The sequence below is a fragment of the Nanorana parkeri genome, unplaced genomic scaffold, assembly GCF_000935625.1.
Source record: "Nanorana parkeri isolate BGI_ZX_2015 unplaced genomic scaffold, ASM93562v1 scaffold1038, whole genome shotgun sequence".
NCBI lineage: Eukaryota > Metazoa > Chordata > Amphibia > Anura > Dicroglossidae > Nanorana > Nanorana parkeri.
Genome location: NW_017307306.1, coordinates 103,083 through 119,299, shown reverse-complemented (window position 1 = coordinate 119,299; position 16,217 = coordinate 103,083).

Below are 16,217 nucleotides of genomic sequence, written 5' to 3'. Positions count from 1 at the left end.
TACTTAATATTCCACATTCAACTGTTAGTGGTATTATAACAAAGTGGAAGCAACTGGGAACAACAGCAACTTAGCCACGAAGCGGGCTCAGCGCATGCTGAAGCGCACAATGCACAGAAGTCGCCAACTGTCTGCCGAGGCAGTCAGAGTCTACCTGGTCAGACTACACAGAGGAGCCTTGACGAGGCAGTGCGGCTTTCACATATTCTGCAGAAGACGTGTATCTGGACGTGTGTCTATCCTTAGCGGTTAGACAGGTTTGTTTTTTTTGGCATGCTGGCTGGTGAGTGTGCTGGGAAACTTTTTGCTGTTGTACTGTATAAAGCCCTTCCATGTGCACCGTGCTTGAAAGCTGAGTGGATGAGTGCGTTTGCCATTTGTTTTGCTTGACTGATTTGGTGCAGTGACACACTGGGGGTCTCAGCTGCTCTTGTGTGTCCCTGTGCCTTTATGGCAGCGGCAGTGGAGGCCCGGGGGGCGCACACCCAGCAGCTACTGCAAGCCATCGCTGGCTGCTTACATTGCTAACAGTTCCCTACTCGTGTGCGCGCCGAGCGCTGTGCATGAGCGGGGAGAGGGGCAGGACATCTTAAGTCGCCCTCCTGCTTAAGTCCCCCTCCTGCTCCTATAAGGCTCCCGTTCGGTCATTCAGGAACGTGGTTAAAAATGACAGCTGCTGTCTAGTCTAGTAGCTGGAAAAGTATCTGTAGTTGTACCAAGTACAATACTTGCTATCTGGGCATTTCTTATAATAATAATAATAATAAAATGATTAACCCATTTTAATACCACTACCAATTTACTAATAATGTTCCTAAATGTAGGCACTAACCTATTATCTTACCTATGACAAGCAGATATATTTTAATATTTTTAAATGATTTATTCACTTTTAAACAGTAAAATAATTTTTTTTCATACTGTACATTGCCTGTTACAGAGCTCTTCAACTCACCTCTTAGCTAAAACTGCTGAGCATAGAGAAGCTGCTACAATGTAGCAGGCAGCAGTAAAGTGTATCAGAGCCCAAAAACAAAATTGCACAAAAATATCCCCAGTCCTTAGATGTGGTGTATACATTTGTTTTCACTTTTCCTGCATTTTCAGCAAGTACGAAAAATAACTGTTAATCTTGCCAGAAATGCAGTGTCCTAGTCCTTCACTGTGCAGTAATCCAGCATAAAACTGTCTCTGGGCAGAAGCTTCCTGTAATAAAGACCGGTCACTGTTGCTGCCCCTCTTTTTGCAGGGTGACTGGTCTTGTATCTGCCACTCCTGTTGTTTTCTGCAGCCAGCCTGTAGAAGGTGAGACCCTCCTACAGCTCTGCTGTCTGCAGAGGCCATGTACAGCATGGTGAAAATGTGGTTTGCAAAGACATTTGGTGTACACAATGTGGATGTAAATTTTTAATGGTTATTATGTTTTTATGCTTGCTATTTTGTTATTATGTTTAAAATAAAGTTGTTGTGCCCAGAATTCAGCTTTAAAATAAGTCACAAAGGATGTTATCCTAATAGTATCATGAAGCAATGGAGATTAAAAAAGCTAGACATGTTTAAAGTCCAGCCTGTGTGACACCATGGCTGTCCCCATAGATACAATGGAGAAATTAGTGTAGACCTGAAGGAACAGGAAAAGGTTATTCCCAGGATAACCATGTGAAAATAAAGAAAAATCAACCTGATAAAAGAAAACTAATGCAGCCATCACATCTAAATTATGCTAAACTGCAATATATTAATTGTTTGTTTTTGAGTTCAGATAGGCTTTAGTCATGGTCTTTAACTGAAAAGGAGGATTAAATTAGGGAAATAAGCTTCTTTTTGTCTTTTTTTTTATTTTTTAATCTTTTTCTAGAGCTCTACGGTAAAACCTTTACAACCCTTCCTCTTCCTCTTCCTCCTCTAAAAAAAGCTTTAAAGGAGAACTATTGGGTCAGTGCTTTTCCCCATAGTTCTCCTAAGGGTCACGGGAGGACATAAACTAGCATCCTCCCATGACCCAAAGTTTAGTATAACGCGAGCTACAGCTTGCGATATACTGAGACCGTCGCAGCCGGGACGGATCCCGACATTACTGTCGAGATCCACCCAGCTGCATGATTGACAGCTAGCTCTGCTCATCTAGAGGCAGAGCCAGCTGTACCCACCCCCTCACCCGTCCGTTCCGCCAGTCAGCGCTGGAGGATCGGGGAGGGGGGGGAATCCCTGCAGGGAGCCGTGAGTGACAGTCACGGCTCTCTGCAGGGACAGGAGCGAGAAGTGAGCGAGCATCGGTATGTGTTCGCTCACTTCCCGATCTATTGAGCCGATGTGTGACAGTTTCATTGTCACACGTCGGCTCGAACTGTGAGGTTGAGGGAAAATCACTCACTTCATACTTCTCCTTTAAGCCTGGGTGCTGATAAATGCATTGGCAGTAGTCTTCAAACACGGGAATTGTCATAATAACAAGAGCATCTTCGGCATCAATCTAGAGCATGATCTCAACTCCTAATCACCTATAGAGATTATCAATGAGCAAGCACATTTAAAAGGTGATGCTTCTCCACCCAACAAAAGAAATGTGGATGTTTTTGCTTTCTCCCGCTACTGTCCCTGATTAGCTATACAGATGTCAGTAATTGATACTTCTAGTGTAGTGAGCTAATTAATTCTTATTATAAAGGTTTCCCACTTGAAAAGTGACAACTGAGAGAGGTCTCATTTTGTAGTAATATTGTTTAAAAGACCATTTAGCACACATGAAGTGTTACTGCAAGTTGAATAAAGTAAACCTTTACCCCCCCCCCCCTTTGACTAAAAGTCACATCAGCATACAGCTCTGCATGCTGATATTAAATCATCTTACATTAATTAGCAAAACAAATATTTGTATTTTATGTACAATTTATTTTTTTACACTTCCTTTTTTACACTTTGGTACAAATTATGTAATCGTGCCCAAGCATTGCATCCTGGAAAGGTTACATCAGCAGAGTATAATGTCTATGGTCACATGTCCTAGTCACATGTGCCAGAGTTCCAGGAAGTAAAGGGAGATCTAGTAACCTGCCCTTAGTTAAAATGGCCACTGTCAGAAGAATGGGGAAGAAAAGAAAAATAAGGTATGCATATAAAGCCTGCAATTATCTAGAAGTATGTGTTTGTAGATTGTCTTTACTAAACAGTTCTGAAGGTGCATTTGTTGTTATTTATAAGATATGGGTAAAGTCCTTATTTAATGGTTGTCCTTATCCCATTCTATAAATCGGCCCCAGTGCTCACAATAACTTTACACAATGACTTACCTGAAGTTTTGAAAGAGGTGAGTTCTACTGCCTAGAAGGTAAACACAAAGAAATGTATTATAAAATGTTTTATAAAATGCCTGTCAGTTCACATATATATATACAGTATGTAAAGTATATTAAGAGAATGCACTGATGCTGTCAGTACACAAACCAACCAACCTGTGGAAGCGAATGACCTCCCCCACTCCATGGCCAGTACAGGCCCCTCCCAGAAGCTAAGCCCTGCTCACTCCAAAGTCATGACACATTCGAAAAAATGTCTTCCCTACACAATGGATGTTAAACGATGCCAGACCTAGCAGGTTCTAGTTTAATCTCTCACCATCTCACCAATGGACGTAGTGTATCTAGACTTTGCCAAAGCATTTGATACGGTGCCACATAAACGCTTGTTATACAAGCTAAGGGCTATGGGCATAGATGAATTAGTGTGCACGTGGATAGAAAACTGGCTACAAGAACGTGCGCAAAGAGTATCAGTTAATGGCACCTTCTCAGACTGGGCGGAGGTCATGAGTGGCGTACCCCAGGGTTCGGTGCTGGGTCCCATGCTTTTTAACCTATTTATTAATGATATAGGGGAGGGAGTGAGAAGTCATATCTCAGTGTTTGCTGATGATACGAAAATTGGGAGGGTAGTAGACACAGTTTTAGACATTATAACATCGGGGAAAATCGGGGAGTGGGCAACTGTATGGTAGATGAAGTTCAATGTCAATAAATGTACGGTAATGCACCTTGGAGCTAAAAATAGGCAGATGGACTATACACTTATGGGTATGCAACTAGGGAAGTCGGAAACAGAGAAGGATTTGGGGGTCATTACAGACCGCAGAATGAAGAATAGCTTGCAGTGCCAGACTGCTGTAAACAAAGCAAGCAGAGTCCTGTCTTGCATTAAGAAGGGAATGTATTGCAGGGACAAGTCTATAATTTTGCCTCTTTATAGATCACTGGTTCGGCCACATCTGGAGTATGCGGTCCAGTTTTGGTCACCAATACTCAGGAAGGATGTCCTTGAGCTGGAAAAAGTCCAGAAGAGGGCAACCAAACTCATTAAGGGGTTTGAGGATCTGAACTATGAAACAAGGTTGTTAAAATTAAATATGTTCTCGTTGGAGGTGAGGAGATTAGGGGGGGACATGATTTTCATGTATAAACTATTCAAGGGTGACAGCAACCTCAGTAACAAACTGTTTACGGTCAGCTTCGTAACAAAGACCAGAGGGCACGACCAAAAACTGGTGGAAAAAAAATTTCACCTTCACAGTTAGAGCGGTTAAGGTCTGGAACTCACTGCCACAGGAAGTGATTTCAGCTAAAAGTGTGGAATCATTCAAGAGACTCCTGGATGAGTTCCTGGGAGACCATAACATTCGTATTGCTAAGAGAAAAATCGCACATGGACTCATATACACGCACACACCAGCTCATAAATGCATACACACAATAGGTTGGACTTGATGGACTTATGTCTTTATTCAACCTCAAATACTATGTAACTATGTATGTAACCATCTGTCAACATGTCGAACATCGAGCCCAACCCTAATCTCTATTTTTGGGGACATCATGTGTCTATGAATTTATTATAAAATGTATTCTTCATTTTTTGCTATATGTACATACATATGGTCAGCCTAAATGTATCAATAAATATAAATGTTTCAAAAACTATCCCAAGCCTTCTCAAGGTATGGAAACTTATAGTATATCTATTTTTTGCTATTAGATTGCTCAATGCTATTGAATCCAAAGACAAAACATGTAAATTATTAACCACCTTACCACATTTTACATAAAATTACAGTCACCCAGACTCATCTCTCAATGCGCTTTGCAAGGAAGTTGTTCTGCTGAAACGTGTTTAGAGGCAGGGCTTGGTGATGTCATTGGGCTACCTGGAAGTCTGATCACAGGCCCCGAAGGCAAGAAGAGCTTGCTAAGCTGTGTTTTAAAATGAAAGGCTTTAAAGAATTTGATGTTATGAACATTTATTTTCCTTTCTTTGCACCTAAGCATGAAAGCTAAGTAACAGTTATAGCTATATCTTATATCATAAGAGAACGGCAATTGTGAACAGTGAATGTTTAAGTAGGAGATGGCAGTGGATATTGCTTTCATTTGACCTTACTTATTGCACAAAGGGTTAAATAAATTCTGGAGAGTAAAGTAAAAGTTGATCTACTGTTTTCTGGCATGGAGGAACCTATTGTCTGTTAGCGCAAGTGGAATTTCATATTAAGCACTTTTCTGAGGAGCAGACTTTTTAATCTTATATAGGATAGATCTTTTGGTAGCAATAAAACGCTGGGCCTATTAAAATAATGAAGTCTATCTAAACCCAAGAAAAAATTTTAATATATTACAGCTTACCAAGTCTTTAGATGCGGTGACTGGATTAATTTTTTTCCCCAGAATTGGTTTCTTTATTTTTACCTGGTGACCCTGCTGTTAACACTTATTCACTTTACTGTATCTATGGAGAAGAAGCATTGTCACCCTCGGACAGGATGTGTTTTAGGACTACAGAACACCTCCTACTCCCCTTATCTCCATGGGCAGAGGTGTTAATTTATTCACGGAGAGCTGGGACCCTAAAAATTGCACCACTTTGAACAGAAATGATGTGTTAAGAGTGTGAATGTTTTGAATATTTGCAGTTAATAGTTTTTTTACTTGGGTTGCTTAAAATAGAAACAGAACTATTAAAAGCATATGAACTTAAATTGAAAATTGTTGTTTCTATGTGCACCAAGATACCATATAAATACGCCTTAGTCACTTGGTAGGAACATGGGAGGACTCAAAAAACAAGGAAGTGCGTCTTGGCTGAAAATTGCCACATCAGTTTTTTGGCACTGTACTGCATTTACAGTGGCTCAGCAGTGACAGGACCTCAGAAAGTACCCCAAAATGAATATTTATTTAGACATTAGTTTTGGCAAAAGGTATAACTTCAACTTTTGACCCCAGTTTTTGCAAAATTAGGGGGGGAAATGTAAATACAAAATATTTCAATGAAAGTGCAAATTCAGTGAGGGGTTTCACAAAAACTGCATCCAACAATATGTTCAGCTACCTCTGCCATACATAACGATACCATAAAAGTATGCCTTAGGCTGGTCATACACTGCTCTATTTTTCTTGTTCAACCCACGGGCTTAACGAAAAAAATAGAGCAGATTCCTCCATCAACTCTACTACTGTGTCAATCGAGGAATCCCCACTGTTTCCATTATGAATACCCGAACAGAGCCCTCTCTGTTCGTACGAACATTTTCCGGCTCCTTTGATCAGCTGATCCTCAAGAACCGACCAAAATTGGCCGTGTTTGGCCACCCTTAGTCACTTGATGGGAACATGGCAGAGCCCAGAAACAAGGAAGTGTATTCTGGCTGTCAATGGCTGAAAACCGCTATGTCCGTTTTTTGTTTGTTTTCATAGTGCACTCTAAAGCAGAAATAAACATACAAAAAAAGAAAATTGCAAGCAGGCAGATTCATATATTTCAGAAAAGATATGCTATGTCTCTTCTGCAATAAAACAAACTTGCTTGCCTGTTTGCAGTCTTCTTTGGAATGTACACTGAATTCCACATGTGCAACACAAGTAACATTCATGGCACACCATAGTGGTTCCAGAATGACTCCCAGTGCACATGTGTGGGAGTCATATCTTCCCCCACTGGCTAAATAAAGTGACTGAAGACACGGAGGGAGTCAGGGAGAAAATGTTAGACATCACATCATTGGAGTGGAAGTGAGTATCAGGGATTAGTTCCACTTAACGTATTATACATATTTTTTTAAGGAAGATATAGGCCTTGAATTTGCTAGCACATTTGGATGCAAATTTTGGTTTCCTTGTTTTTTTCCAAAGCAACATTTACCTAATTTGTGCAGCCTCAAAAATTGACAACAAAATATAACAAATTTTTCCTACTAAAATGATATCACAGTAGTGCAACTTTTATGTAATATAGATGAATGAGCTCACATGCATGCTTGCATTTTACTTTAGGAGAGCTTTATCCCTCCTTTGACACATCGCTGCAATGCATGCAAAGGGGAAAAATGGTCTGCATAAATTGTTAGCATAACTTTAAGATAACATTAAGTGGGCTTGACAAGGGCACAAATTAGGCACCGGCAACGTTTTCACATGTTTACAATTGCTAAAAATTATGAATGATTTTGTGTTCACTTGCATGAGCATTTGATAATTGTGCAGTGAATGCAAATGTCATCCAGATCATGTAAAGCAATTGTTACAATTTAGGGATTCATTTTGGGAGGGAATATTTCTATTTGGCCTCATGCACATGGATGCTTTTGTCTGAACAACACAGAATTCAGCATTTTTTAAAACTCTGGAAATACAGATGCTGTGTACAGCCACCCATAGAAATGAATGGCTGTGCTCAACTGTATATGCTGGCAGAGGAGTAACTAGAAACTTCAGGGCCCCGATGCAAGAAACCATGAATGGCCCCCCCCACCACCATGGGAAGGCACTATAAAACAAGCACTGTGTGGTTAACAGGAAGGCTGCCGAGGTCCCCAGCAAGTGCTTCTGTTTTAAAATGTTGTGCCGGTGTTCTGTCGAGAATGCCGACCCAGTATCTGCACAGACGGGATTAATGAGGAAACAGGCATTTTTTTTTTACAAAGTATTAGTTTGTAATGGTTAATTGTGACCGTTAATAATATGTCATCCATGGCAGTAAATGATGGATGTCAGTAAATGATGGATGGCATATTATTAACGGTCACAACTAACGATTTCAACTAAATACTTTGTCAATAAATGTCTGTTTCCTTGATAATACTGGTCTGTGCACAAGCGCAGATGCTGAGGTCAACAAATTCGACTAGGTCGGCGACAGAACACCGGTATCTGTGTTTAGTATTGGGGCATTTTCACGAGTATTTGTGAAAATGGCCAGTATCGGCAATGGTGCATCCCTACTCAATAATATAATGTATTGCTGGGACTTGTAGTCCTGCATAGTTGGTGCTGTTCTGCATTGCTGTATAATCATTATATAGCAATGGAGAATACCACCAGAGCTATGCAGGACTACAAGTCCCAGCAATATTTTATAATGAAAAGCAGCAATGCTGAATACCACCAGCTTTTACCCCTGGGCACCCCCTTCCTGGTCCAGTCTTCATCTACAACACTTACCTGTTCACATCACCTTCTTCCGCGTCTCGACAGCCAGGGGGCAGGACTAAGTGGAGAGGGTCCTCTCCCGCACAGCAGAATATGCTGCCTGCAGCACATTCTGCTGAACAGGTGACGATGAGTCCTCTAGTGTCGCTCCTTCCCACCGTGGAAGAGCAGCAGGGAAGGAGCGGCACTATGGGGGGGGGGGGGGCTTCATGAGGAAGGTGCGAGCCCTCTTCTTTCTCTCTGGGACCTCAACAGGCAGATTGCCAGGTAGTCCCTGGTAGTTCCGTCAGTGCATGCTGGTACTCCTCTGAACACACGTATAGTTTTTGTGCATATTCCCAAAACACTTCCATATCCACATACTCATGTCTGTCACAGGCAGCCTGTTGCTCCAGCCTGTACCACCACCGGGACCCACAGGAGCCACTGATTCCTGTCGCTGTTTTAAACCGAGCTGGGACAAATAACTACTATACCAGTGTCATTTTAAAATGTAGGCTGGGACTCAAGTGGTTAGAGTTGTAACTTTTAAATGCAGGAAAAGGTGTTCTGGGAAGTATATACTTTATACCTCCCAGATAATTGCTCCTTCATTTAGATATTCTGAACCAAAGAGTGTAAAGGAAGCCTAAGTTTAGTTTCGAATTGTGGCAGTTAGAGAATCTGGAGAAGCAAAAAATAGAATCATGCTCTATTACCCTCTGCCAAAATCCCCCCAAAAAGAAAGAAAATATGAATGTATTCTTGTTTTACATCAACACTAGTTACATGGAGCACAAGAATGCAACCCTTCACCTTTTGTAGTTTATCAACATGCATTTGTAGCTCACTGTAGTTATTAATCATATAAAATGAATACATTTCATGTACCACTATTCAAATCTCATAACATATTTTTTTCTTAGGGCTTGTTCCCACCAGCAGCTATGCATTATGCTGAGCAAAACACATGTTGCCAGTGTGTGTTGGGAAGGGACGGTGAAATGCGTTATTAGAACATATTGCACTTTTTACTTTTCCCTTTTTTCACTGACATGCAGTGGTGTGTTGCAGCAGGTTAAAATAAAGACACATCACATAAATACCACTGCACATTTTGTGTTCCTCTTGCATTGAGCCTGCCTTAATCAATTCTGATCAATGCAGCTCAAAGCAGCAGATGTGAACGAGCCCTTAGTAAATGACTTACAGGGTAATTCACAAAAGGGTGAAGAGTTTGGTGAAGGCAGGAGAAGTGAACAATCTAGGACAACATAGCTGAACTGTAAAGTGAGCTGAATTTGAGAATTTTTCCAGACCAGCTATTTTGTCCTGGATTGTTCACTTCTGCCTTCTCCAAATTCTTCACCCTTTTGTGAATAACTCTGTTATTAGTCATCTATATAGAATATTTCTATGTTTATCCTCTTGCACAGCTAAATACAAAAATACACTACAACAATAGAATCCTACAGTATGTACCTAGCAATGATTATTTACATGATATCATCTGCCAGCAGTCTGGATGCACAATTTACCTTTTATAAAGCTCTATTATAGCTAAACATAGTTTCTTATAAATATACAAGTTGAATAATATTTTATACATGGAAACATTATCAACTGTTCATTGGCACACTGGTTTGTTTTTCTTTCTGAAGATAATCAGATACTTTGTACAATACTTTTCAGATATTCTGTACAATAGCCTAGGGCATACTTTCTACTATTCTTCTTTTATTAAGGATTAATCCCATATAGTTATTTTTCTTTGTTGAAAGTGCATCTCTTAGTTCAAATCCACAGGAGGCATATGGTGTCCACGGCAAAATAAGAAGAAAAATATCTCACAAGGGTATACTTATAAAGGATTCAGTATGACATTGGCAGCATATCTTCCCCATATTTGCCAAAACAAATTACCAAAATCCACTGGGCAACAGTCATCCTATTCAAGGAGCACAGTTTCATGCACATTCACCTGGAGGAAAATGCATTCAGTGACATTTACGACCTGTTCACACGACGTCCGTTTTGTGTGCTGACCGGCTCCGTACGCTGCTGCACTCAAAATGCATCCCAATGTATCCCTATGTGTTTTATGGGCTCCAGTTCTCACGTGCGCAGTCTTTTCAGCTTACGACAGAAAAAATACTGCATGTCACATTTTGTCTAGTCCGGAAACGGTCAGGAAACGCAAACACGTCCAAAACGCGGCAAAAACACGGCAAAAACGTGTCAAAAACGCGCTGCATCAGTCTGCAGATCCGCACCTGATCAGAACCTGATCAGGACCTGATCTCATGTGAACAGGCCCTTAGGAACATTTAGACACATTAGTGACATCACTGGTTGCCAGGAGTTGGGCAGGAGGACACTATAGGTGCATTTTATAGTAGATACACCTCTAGTGACAAGGCAAATTGCCTTGTCTTACATTGTTGCCATTCTGGAAAAAAAATGGCCAGCACAGTCCAAACACATTTGATGTGAATTAGCCCTCTTACATGGGAAAAGGTGCTTACTGTTATATTTATTCTATTTAGAAAGGGTGCAGGTTACCTTTCCCACACATTATAATGCATTATATACCGGAAATCGCGGCACTCAAATTGAAATGCGTGAAATGAACTCTGGGAAGGTGTTTCCTTGACATTTCCTATATTTGATATTAGTCCAAATATGGGTCATTTTTGGGGGACCCCTTTTAAAGCACACCTTTTAAATTTAATCTTCCTATTGCTGAAACTGTTTCAACACTATGGGGCGCTCTGGGTAGCAAATTCACTAGTTGGGTAAAACGTTTTGGGTTTATTTTTGACAGTTTAAGGCAGGGGTGCCCACAATTTTTTGTGTTAAGATCTACTTTTCAAATGACGAGCTACATGAGATCTACCAACGAAAAAAAAACCCTCCCTTGCTCTCTCTCTCTCCTAGCTGTCTCTCCTCGCTCTCCTGGCTGTCTTTCCTAGCTCTCTCTCCTGGCTGTCTTTCCTTGCTCTCTCTCCTGGCTGTCTTTCCTCGCTCTCTCTCCTGGCTGTCTTTCCTCGTTCTCTCTCCTGGCTGTCTCTCCTCTCTCTCTCGCCTGGCTGTCATTCCTCGTTTTTTTCTCCTGGCTGTCTCTCTTCACCCTCTTGGCTGTCTCTCCTGGCTCACCTTGCTGTATTTTGCAAACAGTGCAGTGCAACAGGCTGTGTAAGCTAATATTCTTTTATGTAATACATAGCACTTCAACCACCAGTATCCACCAGAAAGGTGTCAGGGAGCTTGGCTCAGCAGGCTCAGGTAATCATGTGTGCACAGCTAAATAAATATACCAAAATGGAATAAAGGGGCCGCCATTCACACCCTTCGTGATCTACCAGCATCAGCTTTGAGAGCTACTGGTAGATCACGATCTACCTAATGGGCACCCCTGGCTTAAGGCATAATTGAAATTTGATGGCTGTCCATATTTGCCTGATGTACTGTACATTTACATGAGTATAACGAGAGCAAATGTGGCCATCAAATGCCAGATGAATGCAGTTGGTTGTAACATACTCACCTCTCCTCTGTGTCAGATCAAAGATTGTGACTGGGTTGGAATGTGTGACTGGTCACACATTTTAACATAGTCACACCCACTTTTTCGACGGTGGTATATGTTACCGGCAAAAGGTGAAGAATTACAAAGCTTTCTCAGCTGTTCCAGGGCAGAGCAGCATCGCAGATCATATGTAACAGCTGATCGGTCCTGAAATGTCACTTTTATCCGACTTTGTGAGTGCGATCTAACATTCCATAAAGTCGGATAGAAGTGACATTTCAGGACCGATCAGCTGTTCCAGGGCAGATCAGTTCTCCTGTACATATGATCTGCGATGTCGATCTGCCCTGGAACAGCTGAGAAAGCGTTGGAATTCTTCACCTTTTGCCGGTCACATATTCCACTGCAGACAAACTGGGCGGGATCACATTCAAATGTGGGACCACGTGACCGGTCACACATTCCACCGCCGAAAAACTGGGAGGGATTAAGTTAAAATGTGTGACCACGTCACCGGTCACACATTCTAACGCAGCCATAAATTTTGATAGAACACTTCGGATTTCGGATGCTCGGAAATTCGGAATTTCAGGAAAATTCGTACGAATTTCGATTCGTAGCGAAACGAATCGCACATGTCTATAGAACACCACCTTCCTGTCAGAGGCTCCTGAGGCGTCACTCAGCTCTGCCTTCCTATGCTGTTTAAAACATCATATTAAATTTATCTGGCGTTCGAGCAATGTGCACGCTGGACGAGTCCCTGACTATCATCCTACAGCATCTCTTCCTTCACTGCTCTATTGCGGCTCCCCAACCATTGGTGATGCATTTGATTCATGTTGTCTGCAAAGGTCCCCACATGCTGCATGACCGACGCTGGGGGGGGATGGGATGGGACCGTTTGCAGACAATATCCCAGATAGCAAGGATAACTTGCCACAAACTTGTGGCAGGGTTAAATTGTAATTCTTGTTAACTTGCTGCACACATTTCTGGCAAGTTGTAGACTTGCAAAAAACTTGCAGCACAAGTTCTAGTTGACACTTTTTGAATTTGTAGCAAATTTGCTTGGCAAGAGTCCTGCAGGTCTTAGCAAGAGCTCTGCAAGTGTACAGCACTTTTGCAAAGCATGTTGACTTGGAGACTTGCAATGCAGACTTGCTGTAATTGTGCAACAAAATTGTGAAGCTTGGCACGTCTAGCAATGGTTTAGCAATCATTTTATAACTAGCAGCTCAATTGCTTGCTATCTGGGATGATCAGATGCATGACCGACAATGGTGGGGGGACCGTTTGCAGACAATATGAGCGTCAGTCGGTGTCCCCCTCTCCCCCCCTCCCTCCTCTCAGCTATTGATGCCACCTTTTGTGCAAGCCAAACCTGAACACTGTAGCGTCTTGCGGCAATTTTATTTGTAAAGTATACAATATGCATATACACTGAGTGGCCAGATTATTATGACCACCCCATCAGTACTTCTGATGGGGTGGTCATAATAATAGGGCCACCTTTTGCCTTCAATACTGTGGTGATTCTTCTTGGCATTGACTCCACGAGATGTTGAAAGGTGATGCGAGGAATCTGACACCATGCCTGATGAATAGCACTGTCCAGTTCTGTGAGATTTGATGGTCGTGGAACGAGCTGCCTGGTGGCTCTTTCAACTTCGACCGACAAATGCTCAATTGGATTGAGATCTGGTGATTGTGGGGGCCACCTAAGCAAGGTAAAGTCTCCCTCATGTTCTTGAAACCACTCCTGCACAATACGAGCACCGTGGCATGGCGCATTGTCTTGTTGGAAGAAGCCACCTCCATTGGGATACACCATCAACATGATAGGATGAACTTGATCAGCAATGATACTTTGGTATGTTGTGCTATTCAGATGTTGTTCCACACAAATTAAAGGGCCCAAATCATGCCAGGAAAACATGCCCCAAACCATAACACTGCCCCCACCAGCTTGAAGGTTTGTACTCATGCATGTGGGGTGCATGCTTTCATGCTGTTTCCGCCAAATTCTCACTCTGCCATCTGCATAATGCAACTGGAAACGTGATTCATCGGACCACATGACTTTTTTCCAATGCTCGACTGTCCAATCCTTGTGTTCCTGTGCGAATTGGAGACGTTTTATCTTGTTAACTGCAGACAGCAAAGGTGTTCGAACAGGCCTTCGGCTTCCATATCCCATACGATGCAGTGTACGGCGAACAGTGCGTTCAGAGATCATTTGAGAGGATCCCTGATTAAGATCTGCAGTAATTTGATGCACTGTTGCCCTTCTGTTGTCTTGTACCAGTCTTGCCACTCTCCGTTCTGCCCTAACATTGACTAGTCGCTGACGGCCACAATTCGCACGTTCAGACCCAGATTTTCGGCTGACAGTCCAGTCTTTAAACACTTTAACAACAGCTGCTCTTGAACATTTAACGAATTCTGCTGTTTTGCTGATACTCGCTCCATGGCTCCGAGCGCCAACAATCATCCCACGTTCAAAGGCTGTTAAATCGCGTTGTTTACCCATATCTTCAGAAAAAAATCACTTCTACTGTCGTGGTAAACAACCTGCTTCCCTATTTATAATGGTACGGCCCTCTAGCAACTTCAGGGCGAAATTATAGCTAATTTGCCTACAAACGTCAGGTGGTCATAATAATCTGGCCACTCAGTGTATTTGGTGATTAAATAGCATTGGAGTTAATCACAATGTATCACAAATCATATGGAGCTAATTACAACTTGATATGCCCCCCATAAGATGTCAGTGTGCCACAGGTCCACAGATACACTATATTGCCAAAAGTATTTGGACACCCCTCCAAATCATTGGATTCAAGTGTTCCAATCATCTCCATGGCCACAGGTGTATAAAATCAAGCACTTAGGCATGCAGACTGCTTCTAAAAACATTTGTGAAAGAATGGGTCGCTCTCAGGAGCTCAGTGAATTTGAGCGCGGTACCGTGATAAGTTGCCACCTGTGCAATAGGTCCATCCGTGAAATTTCCCTGCTACTAAATATTCCACGGTCAACTATTAGTGGTATTATAACAAAGTGTAAGCAACTTGGAACAACAGCAACTCAGCCACGAAGTGGTAGGCCACGTAAAATGAGAGAGCGGGGTCAGCGCATGCTGGAGTGCCCAGTGTGCAGAAGTGGCCAATTGTCTGAATTGTCTGCAGAGTTAATAGCTACAGATCTCCAAACTTCGTGTGGCCTTCAGATTGGCACAACAGTGCGTAGGAAGCTTCATGGAATGGGTTTCCATGGCCGAGCAGCTGCATCCAAGACTTACATCCTCAAGTGCAATGTAAAGCTTCGGATGCAGTGGTGTAAAGCTCGCCACCACTGGACTCTAGAGAAGTGGAGACGTGTTCTCTGGAGTGACAAATCACGCTTCTCTGTCTGGCAATCCAATGGATGTAGGAGAACGGTACTTGCCTGACTGCATTGTGCCAAGTGTAAAGTTTGGTGGAGGGGGGATTATAGTGTAGGTTTGTTTTTCAGGGGTCAGTTCCAGTGAAGGGAACTCTTAAGGCATCAGCATACGAAGAGTCAGAATAGAAAAAAAATAAATTTTGGCCATAGGAATGCATTGCTAGATTCCTATTGGCTATTTCAATTTGCAATAGCCAATAGCAAACTAGCTATTGTACCCACCCTCTGCTGCTGTGAATCAGTAGTGGGGAACTGATGGAGAACTGCAGCAGAGGGCGGGTGCAATGCTAGTTTGCTATTGGCTATTGCAAATTGAAATAGCCAATAGGAATCTAGCAATGCATTCCTATGGCCAACATTTTTTTCTTTATTTTTTTCTATTCTGACACGGCTCAGTGTCAGAAGAAAAAAAAGAAAAAGCAGTGTTTCTCTCCCTGGCGGCCGGGAGCGGGAGACTCCCGGAGCGCTCATAGTTCGGGAGCTGTACGGGCTATAGTGAATAGCCCGTACAGCAGCCCTTCGATTCTACTGAACCGAAGGGGTCCTGAGGCCGAAGTATCGGCCGAAGCTGCGGCTAGATCCTTCGGCTGCTTCGTGAATAGACCCCATAGTCTTACGTCTCCCGCTGAAGTGGAAAAGTTGTAATCCAAATGTTGATGTAAGTTGTATGTGATGTTACCCGCAGTTGAGATCATATAGTTGCCTAGTTTGTTACATTGGCTATCATAATAGAAATAATAGAAAATTGATATAAAACATTGTTATAAAACAATTGTTATAAAATATTCAGT